At 43.4% G+C, this 16,473-nt stretch overlaps 1 long non-coding RNA gene across 1 annotated transcript; it reads right to left on the bottom strand.

Moving 5' to 3' along the window:
• Nucleotides 1-210: 210 nt before the first annotated feature.
• Nucleotides 211-15,016, bottom strand: LOC308480646. The gene is made up of 2 exons (XR_013988181.1): nt 14,823-15,016; nt 211-2,498 (listed from the first exon to the last, which is right to left on the bottom strand). It is a non-coding gene; the product is annotated as an uncharacterized lncRNA (long non-coding RNA).
• Between the last annotated feature and the right edge of the window lie 1,457 nt (nt 15,017-16,473).

The following is a 16,473-nucleotide window of genomic DNA, read 5'->3' as shown; positions in this document are numbered from 1 at the left end:
TGCTGAGATTCCTGCATCACAGGGGGTTGGACTAGATGACCCTTGGTGTCCCTTCCAGCTATAAGTTTCTATGATTCTATGAAATGGATCTGGATTAATGACAGCCATCCACCAGTTTCATATGCAAAACTGCTTCCCACCCCACCCCCTTACTGATTAATATATATAAAAAATACATTAAAGTAGACAAATAATAACTTACAAAAAGGATCAATAAACGAGTCACCTTTATTATATAAACTGTTATCATAATCACATGTCAAAATTTCTTTTGTGAATGAAATAAAATGGTTTCAATCAGTTTTTAATAACCAACCATCAAATGTAGAGCTTGGGGTACATTTAAACACGGCTTAGATCAATTCCCTAGATGTTCAGTGTCCAGGGGTTCAGCACCTGGCACCCAGAAACTCATGGCAAAGGGGAGTCTGGCACCAAGTAACTCATAACATTTCACTTCATTGCAACCTAGGGAAAGCTGTTTATTGGCAGAAGACACTGGGCAGAAACAGAAAGAAACAGGGGGATGAGGAGGTCTAAGGGTGAAGTCCTGCTCCTGTCCATCCTAATACTGGACAGATTATTACAGGATGTTGAGAAGGGTCATTTTTTACTATTAATTGAGAAACAACAGCCATAGTCTAGGCCAGGAGTGTTTTTCCTTGGTGACACCGCCACGTTGAAAAGTGTGTGTCTGCAAGGTGTTTCCTGTCCTGTCCAGAAATGCACCGTGCTGGATGAAGCCAGCTCGAGATCCTTCCTAAATAAATAAAATAAAAACCCACTGGAAGATATATTTGAAAAATTAATGTTAAGGGGAACAATTCACATTGTTAAGCAAGGTAGCTAAAGCAACAGGGTCAGGGCCTCCATTGCGACACGTCCCCCTGCTGAGTGACTTGGCTGAGGACTTTGGGAAGAGCAACTATTTGAGGATAGTTCAGGAGAAAGGAGGTGGTTTGTGAGAAGTAATGATGTTTTCCGGCAAAATGAAGATTTCTTCTTCTTGAGTGTAAGTAGGATGTCTAATTCTTTCTGCATTCTGCTTCTTTTGCTCTCCCTCAAGATATAGAAACAAAGGGCAGTAAGGCAGATCTGGAAAAAGCCTAGGTAAAGGTACAGGTACCCCTGACCGTTCGGTCCAGTCACGGACGACTCTAGGGATGCGTGCTCATCTTGCTCTATAGGCTAAGGGAGCCGGCGTACAGCTTCCGGGTCATGTGGCCAGCATGACTAAGCCGCTTCTGGCGAAACCAGAGCAGTGCACGGAAAGGCTGGTTACCTTCCCGCCAGAACGGCACCTACCGTATTTTCGCTTTATAGGATGCACCAGACCATAAGACGCACCAGACCATAGGGGGAGAACAGGGGAAAAAAATTCTCCCCCTCTCTGCTCAGCGTCCCTTCAGCGAAGCGGCAGTAGAAACGGAGCCCCTTCCATTTCTCCTCGTGCTTTGCTGAAGGGGCGCTGCGCAAAGAGGGAAAACTGTGCAGCACCTCTCCAGCAAAGCGTAGCCTGGAGAGCAAGAGGGATTGGTGTGCACTGACCCCTCTCACTCTCCAGGCTTCAGGCGGCTATCCGCAAGCCTTCGGAGCGCAGCGGGAACTCCCGCTGCGCTCCGAAAGGTTGCGGATAGATGCCTGAAGCCAACGGAGTGCAGCCTTTGAAGCCTCCGCAGAGCAGCGGGGTGAAGGCACCCCGCTGCCCTGCGGAGGCTTTGCACAGCTAACCCCAAGCTAGAACAGCGAGACGGAGCGCTGCGCAGTGCTCCTTCTCCCTGTTCTGGCTTTGGGCTTAGCTGCGCAGCCTGCATTCACTCCATAGGACGCACACACATTTCCCCTTAATTTTTGTTTTTTGTTTTTTTAATAAAATAATTTTTATTAGCAAACCAATCAAATCATAGAATCATAGAATCATAGAATCATAGAATCATAGAATCATAGAGTTGAAAGAGACCACAAGGGCCATCGAGTCCAACCCCCTGCCAAGCAGGAAACACCATCAGAGCACTCCTGACATATGGTTGTCAAGCCTCTGCTTAAAGACCTCCAAAGAAGGAGACTCCACCACACTCCTTGGCAGCAAATTCCAATGTCAAACAGCTCTTACTGTCAGGAAGTTCTTCCTAAGGTTTAGGTGGAATCTTCTTTCTTGTAGTTTGGATCCATTGCTCCGTGTCCGCTTCTCTGGAGCAGCAGAAAACAACCTTTCTCCCTCCTCTATGTGACATCCTTTTATATATTTGAACATGGCTATCATATCACCCCTTAACCTCCTCTTCTCCAGGCTAAACATGCCCAGCTCGCTTAGCCGTTCCTCATAAGGCATCGTTTCCAGGCCTTTGACCATTTTGGTTGCCCTCCTCTGGACACGTTCCAGTTTGTCAGTGTCCTTCTTGAACTGTGGTGCCCAGAACTGGACACAGTACTCCAGGTGAGGTCTGACCAGAGCAGAATACAGTGGCACTATTACTTCCCTTGATCTAGATGCTATACTCCTATTGATGCAGCCCAGAATTGCATTGGCTTTTTTAGCTGCCGCGTCACCCTGTTGGCTCATGTCAAGTTTGTGGTCAACCAAGACTCCTAGATCCTTTTCACATGTACTGCTCTCAAGCCAGGTGTCCCCCATCTTGTATTTGTGCCTCTCATTTTTTTTGCCCAAGTGCAATACTTTACATTTCTCCCTGTTAAAATTCATCTTGTTTGTTTTGGCCCAGTTCTCTAATCTGTCAAGGTCGTTTTGAAGTGTGATCCTGTCCTCTGGGGTGTTAGCCACCACTCCCAATTTGGTGTCATCTGCAAATTTGATCAGGATGCCCTTGAGTCCATCGTCCAAGTCGTTGATAAAGATGTTGAATAAGACCGGGCCCAAGACAGAACCCTGTGGCACCCCACTAGTCACTCTTCTCCAGGATGAAGAGGAACCATTGATGAGCACCCTTTGGGTTCGGTCAGTCAGCCAGTTACAAATCCACTGAGTGGTAGCATAGTCAAGACCGCATTTTACCAGCTTCTTTACAAGAATATCATGGGGCACCTTGTCGAATGCCTTGCTGAAATCAAGGTAGGCTACATCCACTGCGTTCCCTTCATCTACCAGGCTTGTAATTCTGTCGAAAAACGAGATCAGGTTAGTCTGACTTGACTTATTTTTCAGAAATCCATGCTGACTATTGGTGATCACAGCATTCCTTTCTAGGTGCTCACAGACTGTTTGCTTAATGATCTGCTCCAGAATCTTCCCTGGTATTGATGTCAGACTGACTGGGCGGTAATTATTTGGGTCCTCTCTTTGCCCCTTTTTGAAAATAGGGACAACATTTGCCCTCCTCCAGTCTGCCGGGACTTCGCCTGTTCTCCAGGAATTCTCAAAGATGACTGCCAGTGGTTCTGAGATCACATCTGCCAGTTCTTTTAATACTCTTGGATGCAGTTCATCTGGCCCTGGAGACTTGAATACATCTAAACTAGCCGAGTATTCTTGTACTATCTCCTTAGTTATTCTGGGCTGTGTTTCCTTTGCTGAATCATTTGCTCCAAATTCTTCAGGTCGGGCATTGTTTTCTTTATCGGAGAAGACTGAGGCAAAGAAGGCATTGAGGAGTTCAGCCCTTTCTGTGTCCCCTGTTTGCATTTCACCATCTTCTCCTCTGAGTGACCCCACTGTTTCTTTGTTCTTCCTTTTGCTACGAACATACCCATAAAAACCTTTTTTGTTGCTTTTAACCTCTCTAGCAAGCCTGAGTTCATTCTCTTCTTTAGCTTTTCTGACTTTGTGTCTACACGTGCTGGCTATTTGTTTGAATTCCTCTTTGGTGGTTTCCCCCCTTTTCCATTTTTTGTACACATCCTTTTTTAATCTTAACTCAGTTAAAAGTTCTTTAGATAGCCACCCTGGCTTCTTTAGGCACCTTCCATGTTTCCGTCTCATTGGTATTGCCTGACATTGTGCTTTTACTATCTCCCTCTTAACAAACTCCCAGCCATCATGAACTCCCTTTCCTTTTAGTATCACTGTCCATGGGATCTCACCCAGCACTTCCCTAAGTTTTATGAAGTCGGCTTTCTTAAAGTCAAGAAATTGAGTCCTAGTATGCTTGGCTGCTCCTTTCCGCTGTATAGTAAACTTCAGAAGAGCATGATCACTCGCGCCTAATGATCCTTCCACTTCTACCCCACTAACCAGGTCATCAACATTGGTTAGGACCAGATCTAAAATGGCTGTTCCTCTTGTTGCTTCTCCCACTTTCTGGACAATGAAGTTGTCTGCAAGGCCAGTGAGGAATCTGTTTGACCTTATGCTCTTGGCTGAGTTTGACATCCAACAAATATCCGGGTAATTGAAGTCCCCCATTACTACTATCTCCCTTCCTTTTGCATGCTTGGCCATCTGTTCCAGGAAGGCATCATCTATGTCCTCCGTTTGGCTTGGGGATCTATAGTAAACTCCCACAATGAGGTCCCTGTTATTCTTCTCTCCCTTAATTTTGACCCAAATGCTCTCACTTTGGCTTTGAGGTTCTAAATCTTGGATCTCTTCACAGGTATACTTGAGGCTGGTCCGGTTCTTTCTGTTGATCCCAGTCACATTGTGCTGGTCCAGGGGGGGAGGTTACTGTGGGGCGAGGTCCAGGACCTGAGTCGAGGGTCGGCAGACAGTCCTCCACGGGCGAAGCGGGGTCCACAGCGAGGAGCCGGGCAAGGACAGGAACTCTGGGGGAACAGGACTGGATGCTGGCCGAAACAGCTCTTCAACAACGTTGCACCCGCAACCTTGGACCGGGCTGACTGGCCTTTATCTTCTCTGAGGCCAGGGGTGGTCCCGGCCCCCAGGTGACCCGCCTCTCCTGGCCTTAAGGCGAGCACTCCTCCTGGGAGAAACCAGTTCCCTCCGCCTCTCTGCCCTTAGCCTCTGCAGCTCAGGAGAGGCCGGTGGGTTACTGGACCCAGGGGGAGACTCACTTTCCCCTGACAGGGCTGGGAGAGGTGCACCTGTAGGCAATGCGTCTTCAATCACCTCCGGAGCCAGAGTGGATTCACCTGGTGCCTCCTCCTGAGGATCCGGCACAGGTGCAGGCGCTTCAGAATCAAGGCCCTGCCCCAGCTCAGCCGGCCCTGGAGGCGGGGACTCCTGTGCAGGCTGGGATTCCTCCGGTTCAGCCTCTGAATCGGATTCCCAGGCCATCACACACATCAACAGCGCAGAAGTAGCAGTCGGTGACATGGTTTGTCGGCTCCCTCCAAACCATGGGAATTCCAAAGTTCAGACTCCTCTTGCCATTGGTCCACCCACGTAGAGTCTCGGTGCATGCCTTGCACACCATGTGTGGCACCCAAGCTTTATCCTGGTCACCAAGTTTAATACCAAAATAACTTTATGCTTTGCCGCACCAATTAATGGAAGATTTTGAGGTTTTATGACTTCAAACTGATCCCTTTTCGACATAACCACCCAGAACTATCGGACCTGAATACTTCTTGTCATTAAAATAATCATTTCCAATCAAAACAATTATTCGACATGGCATTTTACCCCCACCAACTTCTCCTAAAATGCTCCACACAAGCGTACATGTGAACAAAAACGTAAAAAAGCGACATGTGGCCATAGCTCAAAAACTTGACCTGATTGAGCAAAACCAATGTGACTTTTGGATTCAGCGCATCAGCTTCGTCCTAAATCAACTGAAAAAATGCAGACAACAAATTTGTTGTTGACCAGTGATCAGATACTAAACAGAGAGGAGGTTTCATCCTGCCGGATTTGAGATTATATTATGAGGCATCTTGCATCTGCTGGATTCAGGAATGGATAATATTGAAAAATGGAGATGTGTTAGACTTAGAAGGACATGATAATAGATTTGGATGGCATGCATATTTATGGTATGATAAGGTGAAAGTTAGGGATGCAGGTGGCGCTGTGGGTTAAATCACAGAGCCTAGGGCTTGCCAATCAGAAGGTCGGCAGTTCGAACCCCCGCAACAGGGTGAATCCCTGCTCCTGCCAATCTAGCCATTGAAAAGCACGTCAAAGTGCAAGTAGATAAATAGGTACCGCTCCGGCGGGAAGGTAAACGGCGTTTCCGTGCGCTGCTCTGGTTCACCAGAAGCAGTTTAGTCATGCTGGCCACATGACCCAGAAGCTGTACGCCGGCTCCCTCAGTCAATAAAGCGAGATGAGCACCGCAACCCCAGAGTCGGCCACGACTGGACCCCTTTACATTTACCTTTAAGGTGAAAGTACACAAAGGCTTAGGGACGCGGGTGGCGCTGTGGGTAAAACCTCAGCGCCTACGACTTGCCGATCATATAGTCGGCGGTTCGAATCCCCGCGGCGGGGTGAGCTCCCGTCGTTCGATCCCAGCTCCTGCCCACCTAGCAGTTTGAAAGCACCCTTAAGTGCAAGTAGATAAATAGGTACCGCTTTATAGCGGGAAGGTAAACGGCGTTTCCGTGTGCTGTGCTGGTGCTGGCTCACCAGAGCAGCTTCGTCACGCTGGCCACGTGACCCGGAAGTGTCTCCGGACAGCGCTGGCCCCTGGCCACTTAAGTGAGATGGGCGCGCAACCCTAGAGTCGGACACGACTGGCCCGTACGGGCAGGGGTACCTTTACCTTTACCTTTTTACACAAAGGCTTTCAGAATAATATAATAAGAAAATCAATTTTTAAAGTATGGGAGAAGTATAAAGACTTTTTAGAACAAAAAACACCATGGTGGCTTTCCCTGTTAGAAACAATATCTTTCAAGGAAGTGAATATGAGGACCAATTGGCCAACATATTGAGAGTTGTTAACTGAGGTAGAAAACCAGGTAAAATTAAAAGATTTTGAAGGGGTGGTAACAGTTTGGCTACAATACCATCAATTAAACGATTTTTTTAAAAAATTGATAAAAAGAAAGGTTTTAGTTATGAGTTATCAAGATTTCAAAGAGAAATTTTAGGAGATAATATTAAATTGTCAAAAATGTATAATTTGCTCCTGGAATGGGAAACAAAAGATGAACAGGTCAAATCTGTGATGATACAATGAGCAAAAGATGTGGGACATAATATACAAATGACAGACTGGGAGAGGCTATGGAAAATAGATCTGAAATTTACGGCATGTTCTTTAATGAAAGGAAATTATATGAAAATGATGTACCAGTGGTATTTGACCCCAGTAAAACTAGCAAAAATGTACAGAACAAGTACCCAATATATGCTGGAAATGTAAAGAAAAAGAAGGTACCTTTTATCGTATGTGGTGGACCTGTAATATAACTAAAAAAATATGGGAAATGATATATAATGAAATGAAAAAAAATGTTCAAAATAACTCTTGTTAAAAAACCAGAAGCCTTTTTATTAGGAATTATAGGTACCAAATCCCAAAGGACCAGAGGGAATTGTTCATGTATGCTACAACGACCACCTGGATGTTACTAGCCCAGAGATGGAAGGAAGAGACAGTCCCGTCCAGAGAAGAATGGCAAATCAAGCTGATGGACTATGGCAAAATGGCAAAATTATCTGGGAATCAAGAAGACAAGAAATTTTAAAAAGAATGAGAATTGTTTATAATGTATATACAAAATCACTGTAAACAGGTCAAAACATTAGCAGGATTTTAAATACACTTGTAACAGAAAATATAGATAATGTTGTGGTTGTTTAGTCGTTTAGTCATGTCCGACTCTTTGTGACCCCCTGGACCAGAGCACACCATAGATGACTTAGGAAGATGAAAAATTGGAGAAGTACTGCTATGCAGTTGAAAATAGAACCAAAAGGGCCCACGGAAGGAGCGAAGTCAGGAGATTCAGAGTAATCTTGATATCTGGATTTTGTACTGTTTTATGCTTTTGCTTATATTTTTGAAAATCAAATAAATCAGATTAAATATGTGTGTGTACACACACACACACACACACACACATATATATACTCTCACAGTCCCAACAACATCTGGAGACCCAAGTTAGAGAACGGCTGGGCTACATGACAGGCAGCCATTCTGCAGGGTTTCAGGAAGGAGTGGGAATTGAACTCAGGACCTTCTGCATTCAAGGCAGGTGATGCAGGGGGTGGGCGTGGTTTCTAGAACCATAAGGTCAGCTGCAAATAATATCTCCCGCTTTAGAAAAACATTTGTAGTTATTAAAACACACAGGCACAAGCACACGTGGAGCAGGCCAGCCCCATCTCTGAAGAGGTGCTGCTTCCACCTGGCTCCAGGAAGTCCAGTCTGCTGGAGAAAGTTCTTCAAACGCAGCTGGAAGCCAAGCCGGCCTCTGGGCTCACGGAGACGCTTCTTTGCTTGGCCCCTGCTTTCCGGGATTGGCTTTTCCCTGGGAAAACCTGCCTCTGAGTGGGAACAAGTGGGTCCTGACCCCCACAATCCTACTCTTTGCTAATCCCCAAAGGTGGGACAACATTTTAAGAACCAAACATCATGTCCTTGGAAGAGTTGCAAGGACATTGTTGAACAATTCTGCCCCGAGGACTAAGGACTCAGCTGTGCAGCTGCAAATAAAACGTTTTAAGTGCAATATACAATGTGACACTAGATGACGATGGTGAGCCTTATGGAAAATTAAATGTTTTTTAAAACACAAAAAATGCATTTTCAGAACGGTTTTTATACATGTGCAGGTTCCACGTAAGATAAAACTGTGGGAAACGGGCGAAATGGCAGGAGCAAGCTGAGCTGGGTGCTAGGAAGGCGGCTGGAGTTTGGAGGAACATAGGAACACAGTCCTATATCAACTCCGACGGCTGCTCTGTCAACGTCTGCACCCTTTGGTCTTTGCTGGCCCCGTCTGGCTGTGCCAAGAATTGCACCCAGGAACTTCTGCATGCAATAAAGCTTTGCAGCAGAGCTGCGCCTTGTGTTGTCCCAGAGAACTCTCATCCTCCTTCAGGGGTCTCCATGTTGCTCTGGGTTCTGCTAGGAGTATCTAACAGGGTATGTATAAAAGGATAGGTAACAATGCACTGCATGGCCACACAAACTAGTGAAAAGGCCTCAAACATGCACATGAAAGAAGATAGAATTAAAAACTCTGAAAAAGAAGTAGCCATGGAATTAACCAACAAGGTTCTCTGTCTCCATTTCTTCTCCACAGTGGCTAGGAAAGCAGTTTATGGAAAGACGGTTTCCTCTTTGCTTAGCAAATAGCCAGAATTCTGTCTGTTGAATGGAAGGAATGACTTCCATTCCTGTCAGAGATCTAGAAAGTTCCAACCTGTGCACACTGCTGTTCTTAACACCCTGCAGTTCTGCCCAGGATTGGCTGGCTTAAAGGCCAGGACCCCATCCTCAGGAGGCAGCTGAGGGATGATGGAGCAGCAATATTGGTTCTGTGGTAATTGGTGTAAATAGTTGCAAAGCAACGTAATGCCAACCCGTCAAGAAGGGTCCATAGCTGTGTGGTACCCAAGCAGAAGGCTCCAGGTGCCTTGGAGAGTTGTTGGCCACCACCACCAACAATATCAGGCTAGATGGACCAAAGATGTGGATTTGTGTTGGGCATCTTCATACATTCCTGAATTCATCACCTACCCACACAACAAGGACCATGAAAAAACTTAGTTCTTCCTAGAAGTCTTCCTAAGATCAGTAAGAAATAACGAAGGTATAAAAGGTGTGACAGTTGGATGTAATGAATATAAAGTAAAAGCATTTGCCGATGACTTGGTTATAACGATAGAAGATCCCATAAAAAGTGTTAAAGAGGTGCTGGATGAGATAGAACAATTTGGACAGGTGGCTGGTTTTAAGTTAAATAAGAAAAAAACTAAGATAATTGTAAAGAATATGGATTATGACACAACTGAAAAAATACAACAACAGACAGAGATCGAGGTGGTTAAGAAAGTGAAATATTTAGGAATTATATTAACCCCCAGGAGTATTGATCTATTTCAGAATAATTATGTACCAATATGGAATAAGATTAAGAGAGATCTGGAGGTGTGGGGGAGAATGAAATTATCATTTTGGGGAAGAATTGCAACGATGAAGATGAGCGTGTTACCGAAAATGTTGTTTCTATTCCAAACAATTCCAATAATTAAGGGAGTGGCAATATTTAAAGAATGGCAAAGAATAATATCAAGATACATTTGGCAGGGGAAGAAGCCGAGAATTAAATTTAAGATATTAATAGATGCAAGAGATAGAGGAGGCTTCGCTCTGCCAGATTTAAGATTATACTATGAGGCATCATGTATTTGTTGGTTGAAAGAATGGATGAAGTTAGAACATACAGAGCCAGACTTCTGGGTTAGCGCCTCTGGCAATGGCGGATTTCCTCTGATCGGGAGGAATCCGCTTCGTGAGAATTAGGGTCTGGACCGCCACGGCGAGGCGGAGACCCATTAAAAACCACAGGCGGGAGAAGCCTGTGGACGTGGGATTCGGCTGGCACCTTTCGCGCCTCCCCTACTCGTGGGGAAACCCAGTTTCGGGGATCCGGAGCAACGTGGGGTGAATGGCGTGGTGCTTCGAATCGACTGCTTTTTTCATGGAGTGAAGTCGCATTGCTGTTGCCGGAGAGCGCTGACTTTTTCCTGTGGACAACTGGATCTTAAACAACTGCTTGTGAGTAGAACGGAAAATTGGACTATGAAATTTCTTAATTTGGCACCGAAGCGGGAAGGTCTAAACAGGAAGTCCACCTTCCGCTTTTGTAAATAGATTGAAGCAAAGACATTGCAAGCTAGAGTCTGGAAAGTCGTCTGGAAAGGATTAAATTTCCATCATTTAAAATTACTAAACCCCCTTGGAAGCAGGAGAAGGGGGGGGGATCTTTTTAGACTGTTTAAACCTGCAGAAGAGAGAGTAAAGAAAGATAAATTTCCACCGTCTTGAACCTGGGAGCGGGGTGTCAGGACGGACGCTTTGAGGAAGTTCATATTGATTCCAATGTTCCCTCTTGCATTTAAAAGAAACAAAATATCTGAAAAAGGAAAGGAACTTTGTTGCTAGATCTGCTTTTAAAAAGACGGATACAAATAGAAATTGTTTCCCCTAGAGGGAGCTTGTGAAACTGTTATTAGAGTCGATCTGGGGAGCTTTGCAGCTGTAGAGATTAAAGATCGTGGGACCAGACTTTGACCTTGAACAAGAATGTGCCTAGAACAAGCGTTAGTGCTTGCTCTTTGCAAGACAAGTGCTTTACTGGAACAGCTACATGAGAAGATGGATTTGATGACTGTTGCAGTCGGAAATTTTGGACAAACAGTGAATACCTATATAGAACCCACTCAGGAATTAATCCAGGAATGTGCTTTGACAGATCAAGTGGTGAAGAAGATAAAGGAGGAGGTTGTTCCTGAACCTCAAGTAGCAGAAATGGAGAGAGCTGCGGCTCTGCAGGAACATAAGTTGCTGGATCTGACGAATGAATCTGGAGAAAGCCAGATTTGGAAAGATGGAGTTCTGTTTGGCTTAGAGATGGGAAGCTGGATAGATCCCCCTATGCAGGGATGTTTTGACCTTTCGAATTTGGCTTTGGGCCAGGGGGAGTTGTGAGTTGTGGGGGCCCTTAACTTTGGAGGGACTTTGAAACATGCCTCTAAATATCATATGGATTTCAGTGTCGACCATGGAGAATGGGCTGACTTGTCGAGAAGGGACAAAGATATTGTCAAGTTGGAGTCTCCCCGAGAGAAAGGAAGGAAATTAAGAATAAGATCAGCAGAAGACAAAGTAAAGTACAGGTACAAACATGAAGAAGACCTGCGGAAGGGACATGGAAAAGACTTAAGAGCCTCGGATAGAAGGTCACCAGGTTGATGGACTAGATGGATGGGATAGAAAGGACTGACAAAACCCGAGACCAGGAAGAAGAGACGATGGATGAAGATTGGAAGAAAGTTTTAAAAATTTATTTAGAAAATTATCGTAAAATTAATGAGTACTAGAAAAATGTTGGAATGAAATTATTTGGCTTTAGTAGAAATGTTAAAAAGAATTATGTAAGAATACGTTATGCTTAAAAGAATTAGGTATAAATAATACTTAAGTTTTAAGCTTTAGGGTTTTTTATGGTAAGATAATAATAATAATAATAAATTTTATTTATATCCCGCCCTCCCCAGCCAAAGCCGGGCTCAGGGCGGCTAACAACAATCAAATAATCAAAAAATCAAATAATCACACAATCTAAAAATATTTCATTATAAAAATTAATTAAATCAAATTGATGGCAACCAATTAAGCAAAGTTCTATGCAGGTTGCCAGAGGAGGGAGTCAGGCTGCGCCCTGATCAAAGGCCTGGCGGAACAACTCTGTCTTGCAGGCCCTGCGGAAAGATGTCAAGTCCCGCAGGGCCCTAGTCTCTTGTGACAGAGCATTCCACCAGATTGGAGCCGCAGCCGAGAAGGCCCTGGCTCTAGTTGAGGCCAGCCTAACCTCTCTGAGGCCTGGGACCTTGAGGATGTTATTATTTGCAGACCGTAGGTTTCTCTGTGGGGCATACCAGGAGAGGCGGTCCCGTAGGTACGAGGGTCCTAGGCCGTATAGGGCTTTAAAGGTTAAAACCAGCACCTTAAACCTGATCCTGTACTCCACCGGGAGCCAGTGCAGCTGGTATAGTACCGGATGAATGTGATCTCGCAGCGAAGACCCCATAAGGAGTCTCGCCGCGGCATTCTGCACCCGCTGGAGTTTCTGGGTCAGTCTCAAGGGCAGCCCCACGTAGAGCGAGTTACAATAATCCAGTCTGGAGGTGACCGTCGCATGGATCACAGTGGCTAGGTCAGGGCGAGAGAGATAAGGGGCCAACTGCTTAGCTTGGCGGAGATGAAAAAATGCCGCCTTTGTTATAGCTGTAATCTGCGCCTCCATAGAAAGGGAGGTATCGAAGATTACACCCAAACTCTTAACGGACGGTGCTGGCACTAATTGCACCCCCGCAAGAGATGGGAGTTGCCCCCTCAATCCCATATCGTCCCGCCCCAGCCAGAGGACCTCTGTCTTCGAAGGATTTAACTTCAACCGGCTCCCACGTAACCATCCAGCCACAGCCTCCAGATAAGGTTAAAATAGATTAAGGTAATTTAATGACAGAATATTGTGAAAGATGGAATGGATTTGCTGAGATAATTAATAACTAGAATACAAAAAAGGGAGGTGTGAGGAGGTTGATGAAATAAGTTAATGGAAAATAAGGATTTGGGAATATTGGATTTGTTTTTAAATTTTTTGTTTATTTTTGTTTTTTGATTTTGATGTATTGTGTGTGTTTTTTTCTTTGACTTTGGTTTTTATTGACTTGTATTGTTCAATTGTTATTTTTGTCTACCTTTTTCTTTCTTTTTTTTTTTCTCTTGTTTTTTTCTTTCTTTCTCTGTAATTTTAAATTCTCAATAAATATCATTTAAAAAAAGAAGAAGTTAGAACATACAGAATTGTTGGATTTAGAACGTTATGATAATAGATTCGGGTGGCACACATATTTATGGCATGATAAAAAAAGAGTACATAAAGGTTTTGAAAACCACATCATCAGGGGATCTCTAATTGAGGTATGGAGTAGGTACAAAAACCTACTGGAGCCCAAAACTCCATATTGGGTATCGCCACTGGAAGTAATGAGTGTTAAAAAGATCAATATGACAGGGAAATGGATAACATATGGAAATTTAATAAGTAAAGAAGTAAATAAATGGAAGTTGAAACCATATGAAGAAGTGAAAGTATGTGTGAATGATTGGTTGCATTATTTTCAGTCGAATTAGTTTTTTTCCCCTCCAGCCCGCAATGTTCCAGCTGAGGACTGATAGGGGGGAGTTCCTGTTGTGACCAATTCGCTGTCATTTCGGGGAGAAATGTGAGTCCTTTGGAGGCAAGGCAGACCCCACAAAAAAGTCAGTTATTTTACTTTGCATGGCAGGCACCTGCTGAAGGTACCTAGTCTTAAAGTTGGTAGTGAGGTATTCTGGCTGGGGCGACAAAACGGGTCTCCTGCTGGCTAACCCAAGGGCGGACACTTCAGTGGGAAACTCCACTGGATTTGCTGAGACTGCCCCACCGCGAGGTCTAAAGGTCGCCGATGAAACCATTTGGTTTATATGTCCGGCCGGGTCTTCAATCAAATCCGGGCCATTTTTTGATGTAGGTGGAGCACTCCCCTGACCTGGTGCTGGCGAAGGTACAGGGGATGCTCGGCGTACTGGTACCGTTTGTATGTCGGGTCTATGCCGCTCAGGGGAGTATGAAGACTCCAGTTCCGGCATTGATGGATTAGATGGTAAGGAATTGTTTTGGTGGAAGGAACTCTGAGTTACACTCCTCAGCGGGGGACTCTTGGAGGGCGAGTCAAAATTTATCAAGAGTTGGGATGAGAGGCCAACTTGTGAGGCAAGACCTGGGTCTGCCAAGCAGGATAAGGATACCCATACGACCCCGAAAGTGGCTAGGTTTCTGGTCGCTGTCCTTACCCAAAAGCGTTGCCAAGGAGCACTACAAGCTAATTAAGGCGCAGCATGTCATTCCATCTCATAGTATTTTATTGTTACAGTGGTGTTTTAGCGGCTGTTTTTTCCCACATGCACAAGCTGTTATTTATGTCTTGTTTTTATCTGTATGGGCCTATGGCCGTAATAAATATTATTATTATTATTATTTTCAGTCGAATGAAATGTTTAAAAAAGAGCTATTGGAAAGAGGTTTTTCTGAAAAGGAATCTAGGTTTCAACAATAAATATTGAATAATGAGGTTAATTTTTTATCCAAAATGTACAAACTATTATTAGAGTGGTATACAAAGGATGAAGAGGTTAAATCGGCTATGATACACTGGGCCAAAGATTTTGGACATAATATTCAATTTGCTGATTGGATAAAGTTGTGGAAGGAAGGAATGAAGTTTACTGCATGTACTACAATAAAGGAAAATGTTATGAAAATGATATATAGATGGTACGTAACACCGGTAAAACTTGGTAAGATGTATAAAATGAGTAATAAATGTTGGAAATGTAAGGAAAAAGAAGGAACATTTTATCATATGTGGTGGGAATGTAAAAAAGTAAAACGCTTCTGGGAAATGATTTATAATGAGTTAAAGAAAATGTTGAAATATACATTTTGCTAAGAAGCCAGAAGCATTTTTACTAGGAATGTTAGGTTATGAGATTAAAAAGGATGAGAAAATATTTTTATATGCGGTAACAGCAGCTAGAATTCTGATGGCCCAGAAGTGGAAGCAAGAAGAATTGCCTACGATTGAAGAATGGAGAATGAAACTGATGGAATACGCAGAAATGGACAAATTAACAGGGAGGATTCGGACTAGACGAGATCAGAGATTCACTGAGGACTGGAATAAATTTACAGAATATATTAAACATATTTGTGATGAACAGTTAACATTTGTAAGCTTTCAAGAAAGTTTGTGAGAAGTAACAGTAGAAATATTGTATAAATAATATGATAGGGTAAGGAATGTTATAATGCAATATTAAATTGTGAAATGTGAGAAAAGGTGATACTACGGAGAATTGTCAGACACGCTGATGGAAGTTCAAAAGAAAAAATTGGTGAAAATTGGATGTTAAAACTTATATAAATTTGTATTAGAAAATTAATAAAAATTATTTGCAAAAAAAAGAAAGAAAAATACTTAGTTCTTTTCTTGGTACTCAAGTCTCACCATTTCTTTAATTTTTTTAAAAGGGTACATACATAATTGACTATTAACACATTTGTTACCTTTTCCATGTCAAAAAGGTGTTTTAAAAACACGAAACCTTATCACACGAGACAAGATGTGGAGTCAATACAGTGTGTGTCCCTGCACTGCACCCACAGGCAACCTGAGTTCTGGTATGATTTTTAGACTGGGTCTCATAGGAAATACACTATTGAACACAAAAATGTAATTTGTGTCTGCTTCCCTACCCTTGTGCAGTCTAAATGGGTATTGCAAAAACAACTCAATTACAATTTATAAATGTTTCTATTCATACACACTGTAAACATCTTATAATTACGTCCAATTAGTCATAGACTTGTAGCACACAAGTCCTGCTATATTCATATTCCTTATTCCCAGCTGCAGCCACAGTGTGGCAGTATTTTAATGCCAATGAAAGTGATAATCCAAAATAGATTAATTTGGATGATGGGTTTTTACGTCTTTGGTGTATCCTCGGGGAAATTAAAATTAAAGTGAAAGAACTTTGGTGTTTGCTTACTTAGTTTCAAAGTTTTGGGTCCTAGATTGTTGTGCTCATGTGCTTTCTGGTTGCTGGATGCGGTTTTAAGCATCATTATAAATTAACTAACTCAAACAGCTGTTAATTCCTCTCAACACTTTCTTCCTTTCCAGCACTGCAATGGGCAATGCAATTTCTCTCTCCCCCCCCCCCCCCAATTCACCTTTATTGGGGTTTTTTTACAACAGAAATGCTTTCTTATGCAGTTTCAATTTCTTGTTGATGTACTAATGCTTCTAAATCATAAAAA

This window comes from Podarcis pityusensis (genome assembly GCF_964106645.2).
Source record: "Podarcis pityusensis genome assembly, chromosome: 6".
Lineage (NCBI taxonomy): Eukaryota > Metazoa > Chordata > Lepidosauria > Squamata > Lacertidae > Podarcis > Podarcis pityusensis.
The sequence above is the reverse complement of the archived record's forward strand: the minus strand, read 5'-3'. Positions and strand labels throughout refer to the sequence as shown.